This window comes from Artemia sp. Qi Xiang Cuo, chromosome 2 (assembly GCF_049724085.1).
Source record: "Artemia sp. Qi Xiang Cuo chromosome 2, ASM4972408v1, whole genome shotgun sequence".
In the NCBI taxonomy this organism is placed as follows: Eukaryota; Metazoa; Arthropoda; class Branchiopoda; order Anostraca; family Artemiidae; genus Artemia; species Artemia sp. Qi Xiang Cuo.
The window spans coordinates 11,322,231-11,341,957 of record NC_142795.1 but is presented as its reverse complement, the minus strand read 5'-3'; positions in this window follow the sequence as shown (position 1 = coordinate 11,341,957).

The window sequence follows — 19,727 nt, the reverse complement described above, 5'->3', positions numbered from 1 at the left end:
TGCTGCTGCTGTCGGTTCCATCATTAATCTCCAATAATGTAAATGCACCACTCATTTTTTCTCCACTAATATCCTCTCAAATAAACTATTCTCTCTCTGAATTCTATTTTCCTACTAATATGAACTACAATGAAAATTACTCCTTATATTTGAATCCAATTACTAATCAAGTTACTGTATATACACTAACCACCGCTCTCTCACCGTTTGACCCCCAAAAAATGGGTTTTACCTCAGAAAACCCGTCTGGTAAGGCAAGTACCGTTCGTAGTAATAGGTGTCTGACCCGTGGTAAGGCATATTACGCAATCACTACTGAAAGTGCATACACCCTTACTACTACCATGCTCTTGGGGGGTTTCCAGTCCTTGGTAACGACTCGTTTAACACCCAGAACACCATTAAGAGTAGTAGAACCGAGTTTATTTCTCAATTTTGTTTTGTTTAAATTGATAGCTGAAAAGGCCCTCTTGGCACAAGCAGAAGAATGTGGTGGGATAAGCATTTTCATCATGAATTCACCCAAGAATGGGAAACTTTCGACTTGAGGACTATCACATCGTTCTAGTACTTTAAATGAGAAATAAACCAGGTCAGAATCTACACATTTCTTGAGATCAGCGCAAAATGGCAGCCTTTTCCATTCTTTGGTAGTGTTTTCCACATCAGTCCCCTTTGTCAAATTTGGAAACTGGACAAGTAGTGGGACAATTCTTAAGTTTTATTGGTCAGGAGATATAGCTACCTTTGGGTCCAGTCGGTATAAGTTTTTAGCCGACGAGTATTTTGAACAGAAAAACCTTTTCCTTATTTCTCCGCTCAGTTCTATCATGTTTTCCTTACACACTGTTTTGAAGGCAGTTGTAGCTGATAACAAAATTTTTTGTTGATAAATATAACCTCTATACGACTGCCACAGTCTACTTCTTTCATGTCTCGAAAGTGCTGTGGGTCCTTGAGCTGTATCAAAGCTGCTCCTGTCGTCTCCACGTAGATTGGATTCATAAAATGGTTGATAATCGCTTTGTACAGCTCCCTAACTCGACTTTACAGAATGTGAATTTGGGTATCCTCCGACTGAAACAGCCAATTAATGTCAGTAACAAGTGGTAGGATATTTGCGAAGAAAGCAAAATAAGCATTGAATGTAGGGGACGGCAATTTTTCGAGTATAGCTGTAACTTCACCTGGTTTGTTTACTTCTTTAAAGCTTTCACTCCGAAATAAAAGTATCAAACAATCCCATTGCTCGGGATAACGCATAATAACTGAATGTCTGGAAAGTCACCTAGTTGTGACATGGCGCAGGATATTGTGTTCATAAGGCTCCATGAACTTTTGCATTTTGATAAACTCACCAGCCTTTTTGGGGCTTCTCCCACTGTAATTGTAAAGGTCTTTACAGAATTCTTCGACGTCTGTAGGTAGCTTATGATTTGCTGCACTGGCAGACAAATGACTGGAGTGGCATATACACCCAATAACAAATAGGTTTGGTAAATCCAGTGAAATCATTGCTTGCACACTACCTTGTCCCCTCCCCTCTCATCATCAGAGATACATTATCTGATCCAAAATCAATCAGATTCTGCTTTGGCGCTCCAAACTCTTTAAACAGAAGTTTTGCTAACATGGTAGGTAGATCTTTAGCTGTGCACTGCTGTACTTCAACCAATTGCAAGAATAAGTCGTTCACAACTTTCTTTCATCCACCATTCTTAGCTTCCTTCACTTCATCGACATGACGAATAAAAACAACTAGGCTTTTCAAATTGCTCAATTCAGCACTTTCGTCAATGATTACCGAAAAAGAGTTCTTTCTCATCAGGTTGCACAAGTCCACATAAGCTACTTCTCCAATTATTTTATTAATCACATGTGTGGTTTTGTACGACAACACTGAACACCCTTAGCTATTTTCGAGTCGGGAAAGGCTCTATTTAAGGTTTCTGCAAGCTCTTTGCACGTACTTTATTTGAATTCAGAGTCACAGGAGGTGTCCAATGACTTTAAAAAACTTCGTAATGAAACTAATCGGCTTCACGGATCTTGTGTTCAAAAATATTATGGTATGAAATTTGAAAATAATAAAGGGAACACGAAAGGTACGTGGAAAACTATTAATGAATTATTAAATGGTGGCAAGAAAAATGAAAATCCACCTAGCCTAAAATTTGATGATAGAATAGTTGTTGAAAGGAAGGAAACTTCTGATGTTTTGGGTGAGTATTTTTCAAAAATAGGTAAATCAGTAAGTGAAATTTCATATAATAATAGCAGTAAAATTGCTGAACCTATTCGTCTTGGAGTGATGGTCTCAATCTTCAAACACTTAAATTAGTAATGGTATATTTGTGGCCCTGTCTTGTATATTTGATTAGCTTATCGCTGAAAAAGAGTGAGTTTCCTTCACGATTAAAAGAGGCCACGGTTATCCCTTTGCATAAACGAGGTCTGAAGACAGGTCCTTCAAACTGGAGACCGATTTCGATGTCGTCTTTGTTTTCAAAGCTATGTTAAAAGATCATGAAAAAGAAATAGAAGATTGTATAACCATCTGAATCTATATCAATTTCTCGCAGAAACACAGTTTGGATTCAGGAAAGGCCATTCTATGATACATGCAGTCCACCATTTCACAGATTTTGTTAACTTTGCGCTTGAAACTGGTGAGCTAGTGCTTTCAATTTTCATAGATTTTAGCAAAGCTTTTGATACTGCGGTTTTTAAGATTTTATTGAGCAGGCTATAATGTTTAGGTGTCCTTCGTTGGACACCTAAACATTGTTAATGTTTAGATGTATCTTCGAATTGGTTCGAGTCTTATTTTGGAGGGAGAACACTTAGAGTGAATGTTGATGGCTGCAAATCATCTCTCTCTCTCCCTCCCTGTCTCTCTCTCTCTCTCTCTCTCTCTCTCTCTCTCTTTCTCTCTCTCTCTCTCTCTCTCTCTCTCTCTCTCTCTCTCTCTCTCTCTCTCTCTCTCTCTCTCTCTCTCTCTCTCTCTCTCTCTCTCTCTCTCTCTATCTCCCTCTCTCTCTCAAAGTTATGCCTCGCCAAAAATCCACTTAAAATCAGTTCAGCCTGCCTGATTTTCTGACTTTTTAGAAGCCTGTCGTCAGTCGTTTCTATACTACCTATTAAGAACTGTACCACGAGAGCAGTACTAAGTGTTGCAGACACCTTTTTAAATGGGTAGGATGACTCAGATGGTGCCTAGTATGAAAACTGCTACCTGATAAGTTGGTATTACACAGAAAACAGCGAGGCGACCTTAAGTGCCCATTGCCAATGTAATATTTACCCTCATAAAGGTCATATTCCAATTTTGTGTAAGTTTTCTTTTGTCGTTTTGCTTTCTTAGCTCCAGCAGCTGTTCCAATGTGTGATTTTACTTCGTCAGTAACTGAATGCGTTTCTTTATTTTCTAGAGTGTGCTACAGCTAGCAACAGCAGTTGAGCTATCTGAGAGAATATCCTTTTCTCTTGTCGCAAAAGTGCTCGCAGAACGGCTCAACTCTGAATCTGCAATAACACTCCCAACAGCCAAATTTCTTCTTACAATTTTGGCACGATCTAAAACTTTCACGTCAGAATAACTGTTCTCTAATATTGGTCAAAATAGATGAGGAGATAGGATATTCTTCTTCACTGGATTAAGTATTGCTTATGGTAATGCTTTTTCTTTTTATGACTGCTTCTGGAGTTCTGCTAACTAGATAACCATTAACATTCTGGGAGCTATTTATTGGTCCTTGGCTACAAGAAATCTCACTTATAGGGCCATTAGGACTGAGAGGCTGATTTTTGTTGATGCAAACTCGACTGAAGTCAAAACTCGACTTCGCTACCAGCAGTATACGTTTTCATCACAGTTATCTGAGGTTACAAATATTTCCTGTATAAAGTCTATGAACACAGAATTTCATATGATTTTCTATAGATTACGGGTTATCACTGATCAAAAAAGCTAGCCTCTAGCATTCATCATATAGAAAGATGAAAAATTTAGCACAGCAAGGGGCTTCTCCAGAACTTGGGTGCTTGTATTATTTAACGTTTTCTGTCTTGACCTTGGACAACTCCAATTCAAAATATTGTACTTAATAGGTCCATCTTAACATAGACCCTAGTTCCAAAAATTATTTCCAGGAAATGGGTGTTTAGTGGTTTTTAGAGTGGCACCTTCTTCCAGCACTATTGAATGGCCTTGTCTGTGAACAGGATTTATAGGATGTGAGTTTGTTTCCTACCTTGTTCACTTAGTTATGCTCAGAGTCATTCGCGTGCCAAGAATAGGAAGGCGATAGTAACTACTACTGCTACTACTACTAATAACTCACCGCAGCCCCAAGCCACCAGAGGCCAATACGGCTATAGACGCTCCTTATCCATCCCAATCTATTTGAAGCCTCCCTCTTTACACTTTCTCAGGAATTTCTCATTTCGTTTAAATCTTTCTTTATGATATCCTCCTACCCCAACCACGGACGACCTGCTTTCCGTTTAGCCCTAGACGGTTGGCCAAAAAAAAAATCTTCTGCAATTCTCTCATTATAGCCGTAGAAAGCGGGATTGAACCGCACTTTTCGTACAGCCTACTGTTTGAAATTCAGTCAGTCAACCGGGTACCCAGTACAATCCGTAGGAAATTTCACTGGAAACATCTAGCAAATCTTCATCCGCTTCTCGGAACCGTTGTCATCACTGTCTACTGTCATCACTGTGGCTTCCAATATTCTAATCTCGGTTTGCAAACTTATCTTGAAAAGACACCTGTGAGCCTTGGCTATTCTACTTTTAACATCTTCACTGCTCTCACTGTCTTTACTAATAATACTAGAAACGTAAGTGAAGCTATCCACCTGATTTATATTTTCGTTGCCCAATGTTACCTTTTCATTTTCACTTATTCCTATCCTTAGTCAGTTAGTCTTCTTAGTATTAATTTTCAAACCCATTCTAGCACCCTCGACTCGCAAAACCTCTAAAAGTTCATTTATTTTGCTCACACTTTCATCTAGGATGCTTAAATCATCAGCATAATCTAAGTCCAGGAAAGATTTTCCTCCACAATTTATTCCGTGTTCTCCCATTGCCTTTCCTGTGCTTCTTAAGACAAAGTTTATCACAATGATTCATATAAAAAAAGATATAACACAACCCTGCTCAACTTCTGATTTAATACGAAACCAGCTACTCACCTCATTTCCTAACTTAATTGCGGCAGTGTTATTCTCGCACGTAGCACTAACCACTTTAATGTATTTTTCTTATACCATATAAGGATAAGACCTTCGTTAAGTACCGGTAAGTAGTTTCCAAACAATACTACTCAACTTTTTATTATTTAGCCTAGCAGTCTTAGCTTACAGTAAAGCTTTAAGCTTAAACAAAAATTTAAGGTCTTCGTTTGGGTAAATACAGGAATATTTTGATGTTAAATTTTGAAAGTCCTCTTGAAAGGAGTTTATCTCTATTTTTCAATATTTATCTCCATTTTTTAGGCATGAAATTTTTTTTACGATTTAGCCTACAGGCTTCAAGAAAAACCTCACATTGTCTTCTTATCCTCAATAAAAAGAAAAAAAATATATAAAATTCATAAATACAAGTACGAAAGAAGAACTTCATCGGTCAAAAGTCGAAATTGTTTTTTTGAATTAAATTATCACTAATACAGGTACAGCCCAGTACTTACAGGATTATGCAACTTGCCTGAAATAAGACACCTTCCCTGTTGCAAAATCTGAGTAATCAAATACAGTCTGAAACCATATGTCACCTCATTCAGAAGAGAAGAGGCACTCAAGTTTACAACATTCATCTAACACAGTAGCCAGTAGCCATTTTAGTTACAGACTCAAACATAAACAATGCGACGATTATTTAATCTTAGGCTGTGCAATAGCGCTGCCAAGATAAAGAGCGATGTTTGCACAATGTATTATTTTTTTTTTTTTTTTTGTCTTAGACTAGCGCACTTCGTATCGAAGGAATTGTCGTAGAAACTACAAAAAGCACTCATTCAATTGGGAATTGAAACAGCTAGTGCCCTTTTAAATAGTCGAAAGTGATTGGAGGGCAACTAACCCCCTCCCACGCCCACCCTTCCCCCAAACACATCCAATCAAAATTTTGCGATAGCCATTTTGTTCAACGTAGTTGAAAGGTCCAGAAATTATGTCTTTGAGTATGACAACCCCCCCCCCCCCCCACACACACACAGCCCTCAAGGGGAAGGTTCTAAGTTATGCCCTGGGGGCATATAAGGTTCTTATAGAAAGCGTTGTCGTAGAAACTTCAAAAAGTGCTCATTTGATTGGAAATTGAGAGGGCTAGTGCCCTGTTTGATAGTCAAAAGTAATCAGAGGGCGAATGCCCCCCCCCTAAGCCCATTATTTCTCCAAACACTTCCGATAAAAATTTTGATATAGCCATTTTGTTCAACGTTGTTTAAAAGTCTGGAAATTATGTCTTTGAAGATGACAACCCCCCACAGCCCTCAGGACAAGGGTTGTATGTTATCCCCTTGGGACATATAAGGTTTTTATAGAAAATATTGCCGTAGAAACTTCAAATAGGGCTCATTCGATTGGAAATTGAGAGGACTAGTGCGTTTGTTATTAGTCGAAAGTGATTGGAGGGCAAATTCCCCCTCCCCCACCACGCCCATCATTCCTAAAACATTTCCAACTAAAATTTCGAGATAACCATTTTGTTCAACGTAGTTGAAAGTTCCGGAAATTATGTCTTTGAGGATGAAAAATCTCCCCCTCCCAGCCCTCAGGGCAAGGGTTGTAAATTATGCCCTGGGTGCATGTAAGGTTTTAGATAGAAGGTGTGGTCATATAATTTTCGGATGGGGCTGATTGGATTGTTAATTGGAAGCTCTAGTGCCCTTTTTAAGAGTCAAAGGGATCGGAAAGCAGCTACCCCCCCCCCCAAACGCATACACGTCGTATTGTTCCAAAATGCACGTAATAGAAATTTTGAGCCATTTTTTTCAAAATAGTCTAAATATCATAAAAAAAAAACTTCTGGGGTTATAACAAACCCCCAAAGCCTGGGGATAAGGGTTGTAAGTTGTGTACCGGGGGTATGTTAAGGTTTTTATGGAAGGGAAGGTTGTATAAACTTTAGAGGAGGCTCGTTTGGTTGAAAATTGGAAGTTGTAGTTTCCTTTTCAGAGTCAAAAATGATGGAGGGCAGCAAGCCTCTCCCCTCAGCTAAACTTCTTCACCAAACGAATCTGATTACAATTGTGAGATAGCAATTTTGCTCAAAATAATCCAAAGAACATATAACAATGCCTCTAGAGTTGACACAGGCCCTCAGTGCCCTGGGGATAAGTTTGTAAGTCATACCCTGGGGAAATATAAGGTTTTTATGGATTGGGTGGTCGTATAAACTTCAGATGGGGCTCATTTGATTTGAAATTGGAAGTTATAGCCCCCTTTTTAAGTTTTGAGTAGGGCTCAAAACCCTTATGCCTTCCCAAGACCAGAACATGATTTGCACTTTACTAAAAAAAAGATTTAAATGTTTTCACTTTTATAACTTGACTGACATTGCACATTCATTAGTATTTTTTGAATTATAGAATAATTAGAATAATTAGCTGAATTACCTAAAAGTTGTTTTGGAAAATGTGATTTTGATAGTGAATAGTCCCTGGTGTATCAAATAAAAGCAGAAATTTTGATATCCACCTGATTATCATGTAATTTGTCACTGCAGTTGTTCAAGTTGTAAATAAAAACACAAACGGAGTGAGCAAGGGGTGGGGGGACAAAAGTATTTCGCAATATCTAGATCTAGGACGCAATTTTTGTTTTCTTCTTTTCATTTTTCCAATCTTTTTTAATTTTAGGCCTATTTGTTTTTCAAAAAAAAACTCTTGCCGTCCGGAGGAATTTTCAGCGAAGTCAAAATTGTCTAGAGGATTTTTCAGCGAGAGGGGAGAGGGTTCTGTGGGAGAAATTATCCATGAAGGAATTTTCCTTCGTACAAGAGGAATTTTCCTTCGTTACGTACAAAATTGATAGATGTCATTGCAATCGTTGCCTCATAAAGCAATTCCCAAGACTATATTAGCTTTGATTTCTGCGTTATGATTTAATAAGGAATTTGAAGAAGTATCGTAGCATTACTAGAACCTTAAACTTAAAAAAAACTTTTTTGCATGCTGACCAATGGTCAAGCATGTAAAAAATGGTCACTCTAAAAAGTACCTATTTAGAGTTGGATTGATTCTGGCTGAGCTTACAGTGCCAAACCATTGACCCTGTTCCGAACCAAATAATTAGTGACACCAGGACTCAATTTTATTTCAATTTTAAACGTAGAATTTATTTCGGTACTTGTTAATTATTCAGAAAACCCTCAAGAATTTTGATCCATAAATCTGCAAGAACCGGTTTCATACTTAGGGTACAAAATGGATTGGACTTATAAAATTTCGGCTATATATTTGCACATTAGGGGTGGGGTGGGGGTAAGTATTTGGACAGCGTGAAGTTAGAAAGCTGGTCTTACTTCACAATATGCAGAATAAAAGTGGCTAGCACATTTTGCATGTGGATCCACTATACTTTACCAACATACCCCCCGCCCCCACCCCTAAATGTACAAATATATAGTCCAAATTATATAAGTCCAAAGGACTTATATAATTTTGGACTATTTTGGACTTTGGACAATATTAGACATTGTACATTGTAATTTGGACATTGTAGGCAGAAATTAGCCTACAATGACCAATTTTTTCTTTAATTTTTATAGCCGTTAAAGAAAATGAATCAAAATGCACATCATTCAAACCTTCCGAATGTCCTTTACAAGTTATTAATTAAAACAAAGTTGAGGCTTGAATCTGCATGAATATAAAAGCGTTTAAACAAGAACATCCCCCCCCCCCCAAAAAAAAAGAAAATTTTCTTAATAGTGACGTTTTAATCGAAATATTTTTAACCCAACATATAATTTTTTATTTCACCAAACGAAAGATCGCTCTTTTTTTAATCAAATAATTTATTTACATTATATATAACTAATATTTTTAACCAGGAAAAAAAAAAAAAAAAAAAAACAAAAAATGCCTGGTTCTGCGATCATATGCGCGAATTTGGTTTCCACAGCAATAAAAAAAAGCCAAGCATCTTACATATTGGGTTTTAGTTGCATAAAGTACTTAGCCATACAAGGCTAATTTCTCCTTTATAGGCTAAAATCGTCAAGTTCTACATTAGTGCGAGCATGTGCACCCCGATGTTTGTTTTAAGCACCTTAAATTACCCCGGCATCCGTACTCAAACCAACCGCGGCTGATGTGAGCCACCCCTTCTCTTTTTTTGAACGATAGCGAACCTTGGATCACTGACTATTGCATAAAGTACTAAAAACTACGGCACAAGAGGAAAGGATTTTGGATATTTATCTGATCTAGTTAAAGGTTAGGATTCAGGCAAGAACGATTTTAGGGGGTGTCAGTTGTCTTGCGTGAGGCTCACCATGTTGGTACAACTAGTTCTGAAGCATTTAAACATATAGGAGATGCGTTGGACAGCATCGCTCCGCTTTTCTCGAAGCACAACGAGTCCAGATCTACTATAAGGAATCATAGCCTCTGGATCAACTATTTAGATCTTATCCGTACCAGAAACGACTATCTTTATACTGAAAGAGCTGCGGAATAGGGACACACTTAAACGCCACAAAATAGATGATTCCGATTTTCTTCGTACCTGTAAACCATAAATACGCCGCAGTTGCGCTCAATTAACTAGAAGAAATGCTACGCCTGCCTGAAAAAGCGCCAGAAGTTCACAGAGGGTTTGTAAGTGGCAATTTTGTTGTTAGGAAAACAACCATGCCGTTTTGCAGCATTGCATGCGATCTGGCTTTAAAGTTGACCGTGAATCTGAACATAAAAGGTCATCGAAGAGTTTCTCGTATATTTGGTGCGACAACGAATGAAATACCAGGGATCAATATCTGGCTACTCTCCATTTTCGCACAGCAGCCACCAGAACGCTGAAAGCAATCCTGATTATAGATGATGAGACAATGAAGCATCATGAAGATACCACTGCGTTTATGAATCTGACAATAAAAGGTAAAAATCGGGTTATGGACCTGGTAGAGTTGCTCGGAAACCCATTCAAGACGACGAGAACATAGCTGTACAGTTTTATGACAGGGGATAGAGCTCCAGAAGCCGTAGCAAATAGTCTGCTGAACTTCCGAGACATTGGCTTCGAAGCCTTGAGCTCATATCTCGACGGGACATCCACGAAAGTAAAAGTTGGCATAGTACAAACTTTCGCCTCTCTTGCCAAAAAAGGAAAAAGAAAGTGCCACAAAAAAACTATTTTAGGGAAACTGAGCTGCTTAAACAAGCTCTGCGTCTTGCAAATTCAACACAAACTTCCTCCCTCTGTGAGCTGCTGAAGTACGAGCTACAGCCATATCCGGCCTCACTAGTAGTATTATCATCAAGTTGTAGGGAGCCTCAGCTACGTATCGGTACAAAGTCAACAGCCTTGAACTACATTCTGCAACAATCTGGCTTGCAGTCATGGCCAAAAATGATTCCACAATACGCTTTTTGAAGACTCTCCTAAATCTGACTATATAGTTGATGTCATGAGTGTCATAAGGTATTATCGAACAGAACAAAATGAGACGCTAGAAGATTTTGGAATAAGAGTTTACCATGGGATTCTTAGAAATATACCCGACGCTTGTCAGTCCATTCATTTGGTTTGTGACAGGTATGACGGTCTTAGTGACGATAGAACCCATGATGACTACTCGTTCAACCTCAAAGAAGCATCTGGCTGTTGAGAAAGAAGAGGAGAGCCCAGAGGATATATTTCCAGCCCGTTCACTTCCTCCAGCAAAGTTGCAGCAAAGTTGGGATGAGATTCTCAGTAGTCGCTCAGCCAAAGGTCGACTCTTGAAAGTTCTTTTCGAGGTCTGGGAGTACAAAATTTCGACCCGTCTGATGGTTCATCTCGCTGGAGGTTTCTAGAGTTGACATAGAGCTGTTACCGTTACGCCCCATGGAAGCTCTGTTGATGACCATCTCTCGTCTTGCCATGAGGAGGCAGACACTCAGGCATTATACCACACATCAGTTGCCGCAAGACGAAAGAGCACACTTGTGATAATACAATCCAACGATACTGATATCGTCTTACTAGCTGCATACTATTTCCAGTATCTTGCTAATCTCGGTCTCAAGCAGCTCTGGGTTAAGTTTCCGTGCTACTGCATACCTATTCATACGGCAGCACAAAAACTAGGAGTAACATTTTGCAACGCCTTGCCGCTTGTCCACAGCTTGAGTGGATATGACACCACAAGCTTTCTGTATGGAATTGTAAAGGTCAACTGTTTTCAAGCTGCGAAATCTTCAGAACTTTGTTGGGGTCTTTAGGTGATGAAGTTCGAGCCCTTGCCGAGAAGCCATCATCTGCACAAAGTAATGGTTTAGTCAACGTCTGTAAGCAGCTTGTGGTTACAGTGAATGACAGAAGTGCGACTAACTTCAATAGTCTGAATGATCTTCGAGCACTTTTGTACTCAAGATTGGAGGATTTGCGGCGTTTACCACCAACTGATACCTCGTTTCTGCTGCATTTGAAAAGGTGCATTTTCCAGTCATTAATTTGAATTCAAAGCCACAGCCCCGTATTAATTTACCTCAGGCTACCGATATGGGCTGGAGAATTGAAGATCATGAACTGAAGCCAGACCTTGTTTATGCCATGCCGCATGGGCTAGCATCGCTTTCTTTTTACAACTGTGAAAAGACGAAGTGCGGCTTGCACTGCAAATGCTCCAAAATAGGTTTTTGTGACAGCGCATGCAAGTGTGGAGCTGACCCCCAAAAATGCCTACTTTCCGATGTGAATAAGAACGAGTCTGAAGACGAAGATGAAGAACAAAAAGAGATTTGAGCCACCGTTTCATGTTCAGTTTTTAATATTTGATTTTTTGTTTATTTTGATATTAAACTGCTAATACAGTCGTTTAAACCTTACTTTCAGTTGACAATAACAGTTACCGTCTACTAAATCAGTGGCCGTTGACCCAATCTAACCAATTGGATCATTGGCCCCTGCTATGCTGGGATTTAAAGAAAATAGTATCTTAAATCAGCCTTAGTCACCTCTGCACCATGCGTTCACAGGGCTTCGCCACCTTGATGCTCGTATATGAGCCTACGTAAGCCAGGTTGTATCTACTACAACAGAAAAAATAAATAGTTGCTCAAGAATTAAGATTTTTTAGAAAAGAGGCACATAGTTTGACTCGTAATGACAAGCAGAATTCAAATAAAGCATAAAAAATATATCACATTCGCGCATGCGATCGCAGAACTAGCATCTGTTTTTTTTTTGTTTTTTTTTCCTGGTTTAAAATATTAGTTGTATACTACTACTACAAACAACTCATCGCAGCACCAATCCGCCTGAGGCCAACACAGCTACGCACGCTCCTCCTCCACCCCAATCTATTCAAAGCCTCCCTTTTTACACCCGCCCACGAAGTTCCCATTTCCTTTAAATCTTTCTTTATGACGTCCTCCCACCCCAGACGGGGACGACCTGCTTTCCAGTTAGCCCTAGATGGTCGGCCGAAAAGAAAAATCTTCGGCAATCTGCCATCTATCATCCACACAACATACCCTAACCACTTAAACCTTTCTTTCATTATAGACCTAGAAAGAGGTATTGAACCACATTTTTCGTATAGCCTATTGTTTGAAAAACGGTCAGTCAGCCGGGTACCCAGAACAATCCTTAAACAATTTCTCTGGAAAACATCTAGCAAATCTTCATCCACTTTTCGGAGCGTCCATGATTCAGAGCCGTATTTGACCACTGTCATCACTGTAGCTTCTAAGATTCTAATCTTGGTTTGCAGACTTATCTTCCTATTCTTCCAGACTTTTTTTAACTGTGAAAAAACACCCTGAGCCTTGGCTATTCTATTTTTAACATCTTCACTGCTCCCACCATCTTTACTAAGAATACTACCAATGTAAGTGAAGCTTCCCACCTGATCAATCTTTTCATTACCCAACGTCACCTTTTCATCTTCACTTATTCCTAGCCTTAGTCACTTAGTCTTCCTAACATTAATTTTCAAACCAATACTAGCACCCTGAACTCGCAAAACCTCTAAAACTTCATTCATTTTGCTCACACTTTCATCTAGGATGCTTAAATCATCAGCATAATCCAAGTCCAGGAGACTTTTTCCTCCCCATTTGATTCCGTTGTCTCCCATTGCCTTTCCTGTGCTCCTTAAAACAAAGTCCATCAAAATAATCCATATAAAGGGGGATAGAACACAGTCCTGTTTAACTCTTGATTTAATACAAAATCAGCTTCTAACCTCGTTTTCTACCTTAACCGCAGCAGTGTTATTCTCGTACTTAGCACTAATCACTTTAATGTATTTGTCTGGTATACCATACAAGGATAAAATCTTTACCAAAGCTCTTCTATCAACAGCATCAAAAGCTTGCTCATAATCTATAAAACTGAGGACCAAAGGTGTTTGAAAATTTAGGCACTTTTCAATTATTAACCTAAGAGTGAAAATTTGGTCAACACATCCTCTACCTTTGCTAAAACCGCACTGCACTTCTCTTAAAACTTTGTCTACGGCATCTCTCAGTCTAAAAAGTATCATATTACTAAGCAATTTGCTACCTACAGAGACCAGACTAATGCCTCGATAATTACCACACTCACTTTTATCACCTTTCTTATAAAGTGGCTTAATTAAGGTTTTCCTAAAATCGTTAGGTACTTCCCCTTTTTCAAAAATCTTATTCATAATCTTCAATAACTTATTTCTAACCTCAGAGCCACCATATTTAAGAAACTCATTTACTACCCTATCAGCACCTGGAGCCTTATTATTCTTTAATCCTCTTAGTACTGTTGCTAATTCCTCCTAACAAAACAAATCTTCCTTCACATCCAAGGTATCACAAACTTTTTCATTTTCCTCTATATTTTTTCCTGCAACTCTATCTCGGTTAAGCAAATTCTCAAAATGTTCGGCCCATCTCGCTTTAGCTTTTTCCTTATCGCTAATTGCCACCCCATTCCTATCTTTAACTGGGACAAGTCCGGATTGACTACTACCTCTCAATTTGTTAACGTGCCAGTACAATATTTTACTATTATTCCGTCTAGCTGCATCTTCTAAATCCTCGGCAATTTTATCCATGGCCTCCACTTCACACCTCCTTAGTTCATATTTCAATGCTTTCTCCACTTTCTTTACATTTCTTTTGTCTTCATGCGATCTATCACTCAGATAATTCTTGTACAAGTCCTTTTTCCTTTCTATTAAACATAAAGCTTTTTCACTAATATTCTTAGCTGCAGTTCTAGCTTTCTTCCCTAATACACCTTCAGCAACTTCACAAATTATTTTTCTAAAATTATTCCAACCATCTTCCACATTATCAAATTTTAAACTCTTAAGTTTAGTATTCAACTGTTCCTGGAAAGTTTCTCTCAAATTCTCATCCTGGAGTCTACTAACATCATAGCTTCCCAGGAGGTATTTACCCCTCCGATATTTCTATTTTAAATTATTAGTTGACACTACTAGATGGTGATTCTTACTTTTAATATCAATAACAGTATTCCTATTTACCCTAGTATCTTGTATTGATCCTGCGAATCTTCGGTTTACTATAGCTTAATCAATAAGATTTGTTGTCTTACCATCACGTGAATACCATGTTAGCTTATGAGCAATTTTATGACCAAACACCGTATTGGTTATAACTAGATTGTTATACCTACAAAATTGCAAAAGTCTGTATCCAATACTGTTTTCTTTTCCTACACCAAATTTACCTAAGCTGGGATACCATCTATCCTTGTTTCTACCAACCTGGGCGTTAAAATCTCCCAGTAAAAACATCATATTTCTACCTGGGACCTTGTCTATTTGCTCCTGTAACTGTAAGTAAAATTCATCTGAGTCACTAGTATCTCCATCAGTTGGTTCTGCAGGGGCATATGCTACTATAACTGATACTCTGAACTTTTTAGTCATAAAATGAGCAATTGGTGTTCTATTATTAATAACTTCCCAGCTTAAACAAGACTTAACAGCTTCCTTATTCATCATGAGCCCTACTCCCTATCTATATACCCCATCCTTCCTGCCTGAGTTAATAAATTCTATATCACCTAATTTCATACTTCCTACTCCTGGTATACGAGTTTCTGTAATACCTAATAAATCAACTTCGAATCATCTGAATTTGTCAGTCAAAATGTCGATACGATAGTGATTTTTTAACGTTGTAACATTCCAAGTTCCAATTTTCATGTTCTTTAAATCATTGAAATTATTTTCGCCTCAGGAAAAGCAATGATCCCGGATACCAGCGCAGGACGGGGATCACATATCTTCTCAAGTCTACACCGAAGTGCTTAAGCCGGCTTAGAACCGGACAGCAAGAAGTCTCTGGGACCTCCATGAATGGAGGCTTTGTGCAATCCTGGGCCCATCTTGGTCACAACATGGTTTTCAGCACTTGGCGATGCCCTTCTATCAACAAGAATCGAAATCCTGCACAGTTAGTTGTATAGAATGTAAATACATGATTTGATTAAAAAAAAATTGATCTATCTTTTGGTGAGATAAAAATCATAGGTTGTCTTGAAAATATTTCGAGTAAAACGCCCCTATTCAGAAATTTTTTTTTTGGGGGGGGGGAGGGGGGATGGGATTCTCTTGTTCAAACGCTTGTATATTCATGCAGATTCAAGCCTCGACTTTGTTTTTATTAGAAATGTGTAAACGACATTCTGATAGTTCGAATGATGTGCAGTTTGATTCGTTTTCATTTTTTACTTTTTTTACAGCTAAAAAAAATTAAAAAAAACTTGGTCATTGTAGGCTAATATCTGAAAGCTATGACATTATTTAGAAAAAATAAATAGTTGCTCGAGGATTAAGATATAAAAAAAAGAGGTACATGGTTTGACTCGTAAAAACGAGCAGAATTCAAACAAAGCATAAAAAAATATACTTACGGAAGCAAAATTTCAGAAAAATCGAAAAAACTAAGAAAAAGCTATTTAAAAACCTTGTTTTCAAAATTAAAAAAGGGTTTACAAAAAAATAAAGGTTGTAGAGAAAAACTAAAAGTACCAGGTTAAAGTACTTGTTCATAGGATTCAGAATATGTCAATTTTATAAAGTTTTCAGTTTATTTTACCGTGTAAATAAAATCAAGAGCGGTATGACGTCGTTATAGGCCAAATTTGACTAAATAGGCTAAAATGACCCTGTTCTACACGCGTGCGAACTTGTGTACCCCAATATTCACTATCAGCGCCCCCGATTACCCTAGTATACACCCTCAAACCAACTGCAGCGAATGTGAGCCACCCCTTGAAAGATAATGGTCCCTGGATCACTGACTAAATAGTTACCGAAACTCTAAAAAACAGAATGTTGATACCAATAGATATATCAAAAGAATTGGCTTACTGTGTTGATTTCAAATATATAAGTTTCATTAAGTTTAGTCTTGCCTATGAAAGGCTGTGAGCCTGAGAAAATTTGCCTGATTTTCAAAAAAAGGAACAAACACCCTTTAAAAGTAGCAGAATCTTAATGAAAATCACACCATCAGATTTAGCGTATCAGAAAACCCTGCTGTAGAGGTTTCAAGCTCCTATCTGCAAAAATGTGGATTTTTTTCCCAGGGGTGATCGTATCGACCCATTGGTCCTAGAACATCGTGAGAGGGCTCATTTGAACGGAAATTAAAAGTTCTAGCGCCACCTTTAAGCTACCGAAAAAGACTGAAGGGCAAATGGACGGGGGTCCTCCTCCATTTTTTTCCAAAATCGTCGAATCAAAATTTTTAGATAGTCATTTTGTTACTAATAGTTGAAAGGCCCAACAACTTTGATTTTGGGTATATCATGACCCCCCCCCCTCACAGCCCCTGGGCAAAGGTCCTTAGGTTATACAATTTTCCCATTGTTTATGCATAGTATTTGTAATTGGGAAGTATGCATACATTTTCGGGTTGGGGAAGGGAGGGACGAATTTTCCAATGTGGGTTTTTCCATGGGGGAATTTTCTGATGGGGTTTTTTCCATGGGGGAATTTTCCATGGGGAGGGAAGTTTCCAGGGGGTGAACTTGACAGGGGAGATTATACACTGGGGGAATTTGCCAGAATTCGTAAACAAAATTCGTTTTATATGTTTTGCTTTCTCTTTTCGGTCTCAATTTTACGCGTGGAGTTGTTAAGGGTAATTGTCCGGCGTAAATTTTTACCGGGATCGAAATATCCAGAAGATATTTCCGTGGGGAGAAGGATTTCTCTGTGGAGGTAGGGCCAGATTTCCAGGCATTATTTACAAAACGGTCAGAAATTAAATAAAAAAACAAGTTTTTTCGACTGAAAGCAAAGAGCAACATTAAAACTTAAAAAGGAAAGAAAGTATTACGTATATGAAGAGGGTTACCCCCCTTCTCAACACCTCGCTCTTTACGCCGAAGTTTGAATTTTGTCCCAATTCTTTAATAATCACTCCTGAAACGCAAGGGTCGTTTAACTACAACAATAAGAAGCTTTATTAAAAGTACTAAAACACTTTAGCGTAAAGAGCGAGGTGTTGAGGAGGGGGTGACCCCCTTCATGTACGTAATAATTTTTGTTCGTTTTAAGTTATAATGTTGCTTCTTTCTTTCAGGTGAAAAAGCTTGTTTTTTATTTAATAATTAACAAATACCCTTATTTTAATATATAGTTTTTAAAGATTCTAGTCTATACACAAAAATTTGTGTTACTGATGTTCGGAAAACAAAATCGGGTTTGATAACTGATCATTCCTTTGTGATAAATTTATGCCTTCATTTTCCAATTTAATAACAAAGTAAAAATATGGTTGTGTTTGACAATTGATTGGAATAGTGGTGTTCTCGAATATTTAAATGAAAATAAAAGTCTGAAAAATTGTTTTATAGTCTTAGGTATTCATCTACGGCCGTGATTCCCGACATGGAGCGCAGTCTCCACTTTTATGGCATCGTAATATTTTGGTGCGTCATGGGTGGGACGTGCACCCTTCGACTAACTATACTTTAGAGTCTTAATTTTGAAAAAAAAATATTTTATTTCATGTGAATTATGTCACACTCAAATGCATTTAAATAGCAAAAAGGATACACGATAGTATTGCAATGACGTTACATCGTATAAAAAGTCTTGCATTCAGAAAACATTTTTCATTCGAATTTAAAGGCCTTTTAAGCTTCCTTTAGGTGAATACACGTAAAATCTTGAATAACCAAATTTAAACATCACGACGGGGGCATCAGGATTTTACAAAATACCTAGTGTGGGGCATGGCCTAGAATTGGATGGGAGCCACTGGTCTATGGTGAGGCCCACTCAAAAGGAAACAATATAAAATTCTGAAAACAACTTTAAAACATCCTTAAATACTTAATTCCTAAAATTGCTCCATATCATTTCACCCAACCCCCTGAACCACCCTAATGTGCAAATATAGAGTTCACGCTCTATAAGTTCCATGCATTTTGATATACGCCACTCTTTTGTTCAAATAAATTTAACGGCAAAGAAGCAACATCAACCAAAAAAAAAACAAGAACTTTTTTGGTTTATTTTTCTGACTGTTTTTCAACTAATGCTGGCAATTCTGGCTCGCCTCCATGGAAAATTCCCTCCAGTCACAGGAAACTTCTCTTTGAAAAGTTCCTCTCACGTAAAATACACCTCTCTAAAATTCCTTCTGGGCAATTACATCTTCGGCTCCTCGCTGAAAATCTCCCCCCTGTAAAATTTCTTGCAGAAAATTCAGCCTAAAATATCTCCTTAGCATACCTTCATTTGAAAAAGACTTCACTCCAGAAACCCCCCTTTCAGTGCAAATTATTTATCGGAAATCCAAACACAGTGAGAATTTCCCCTGGACAATGACCCCGGAACATCTCCAAATGCAAAATTGAGTAGACAAAGAGAAAGTAAGACAAAATAAAAAGCATTTCGTATACGAATTCTGTCAAATCCCCCCAGTGTAAAATTTCCCCTGGAAAAGTTAACCATCGAAATTTCTCACCACGCAGAAAACCATCCCCATGGAAACCCAACCCAAGCACAAATTCCCCACCCCACCCCACCCCCCTCGAAAATGATATGTATGCCATTCTATTGGCCAGCTGCACAATAAAAATATGTGGGTCAAAACGACAGTTAAAACGGGTATGATACTTCTTTTGCCTTTTTCCATACTCGTAGTGGAATTCCTTCTCTACCTGTAGCTTTTTCTTTAGCTGATTTCATAGCTTCCCATATCTCCTGTTCCGAAATTGGTGCTATCAATTTCGTATCTCCTTCTGTCTAGGGTCCAAAAGGTATAATTTCAAGTAAAATGTTTTGGAGATCTTCTTCCATTCAGTTTTCGTTTACCGATTGTGTCATGAGGTGCTGTTCCACTGTTGAGGTTCCAAAGAACATGTCTTGTGTGCCTCTCCCTTCAGCGACCTATGTACAGCTTTCCAGAAATGATGTGTATCTTTTGGTAAAATTCTACTTTAGGTTAGGAAAATGAAACTTTCAGGGATGGATCTACATGCTAAGGTATGTCCCGGGAATGTACTTTGAAGTACCTACCTCCACTCCTTCCC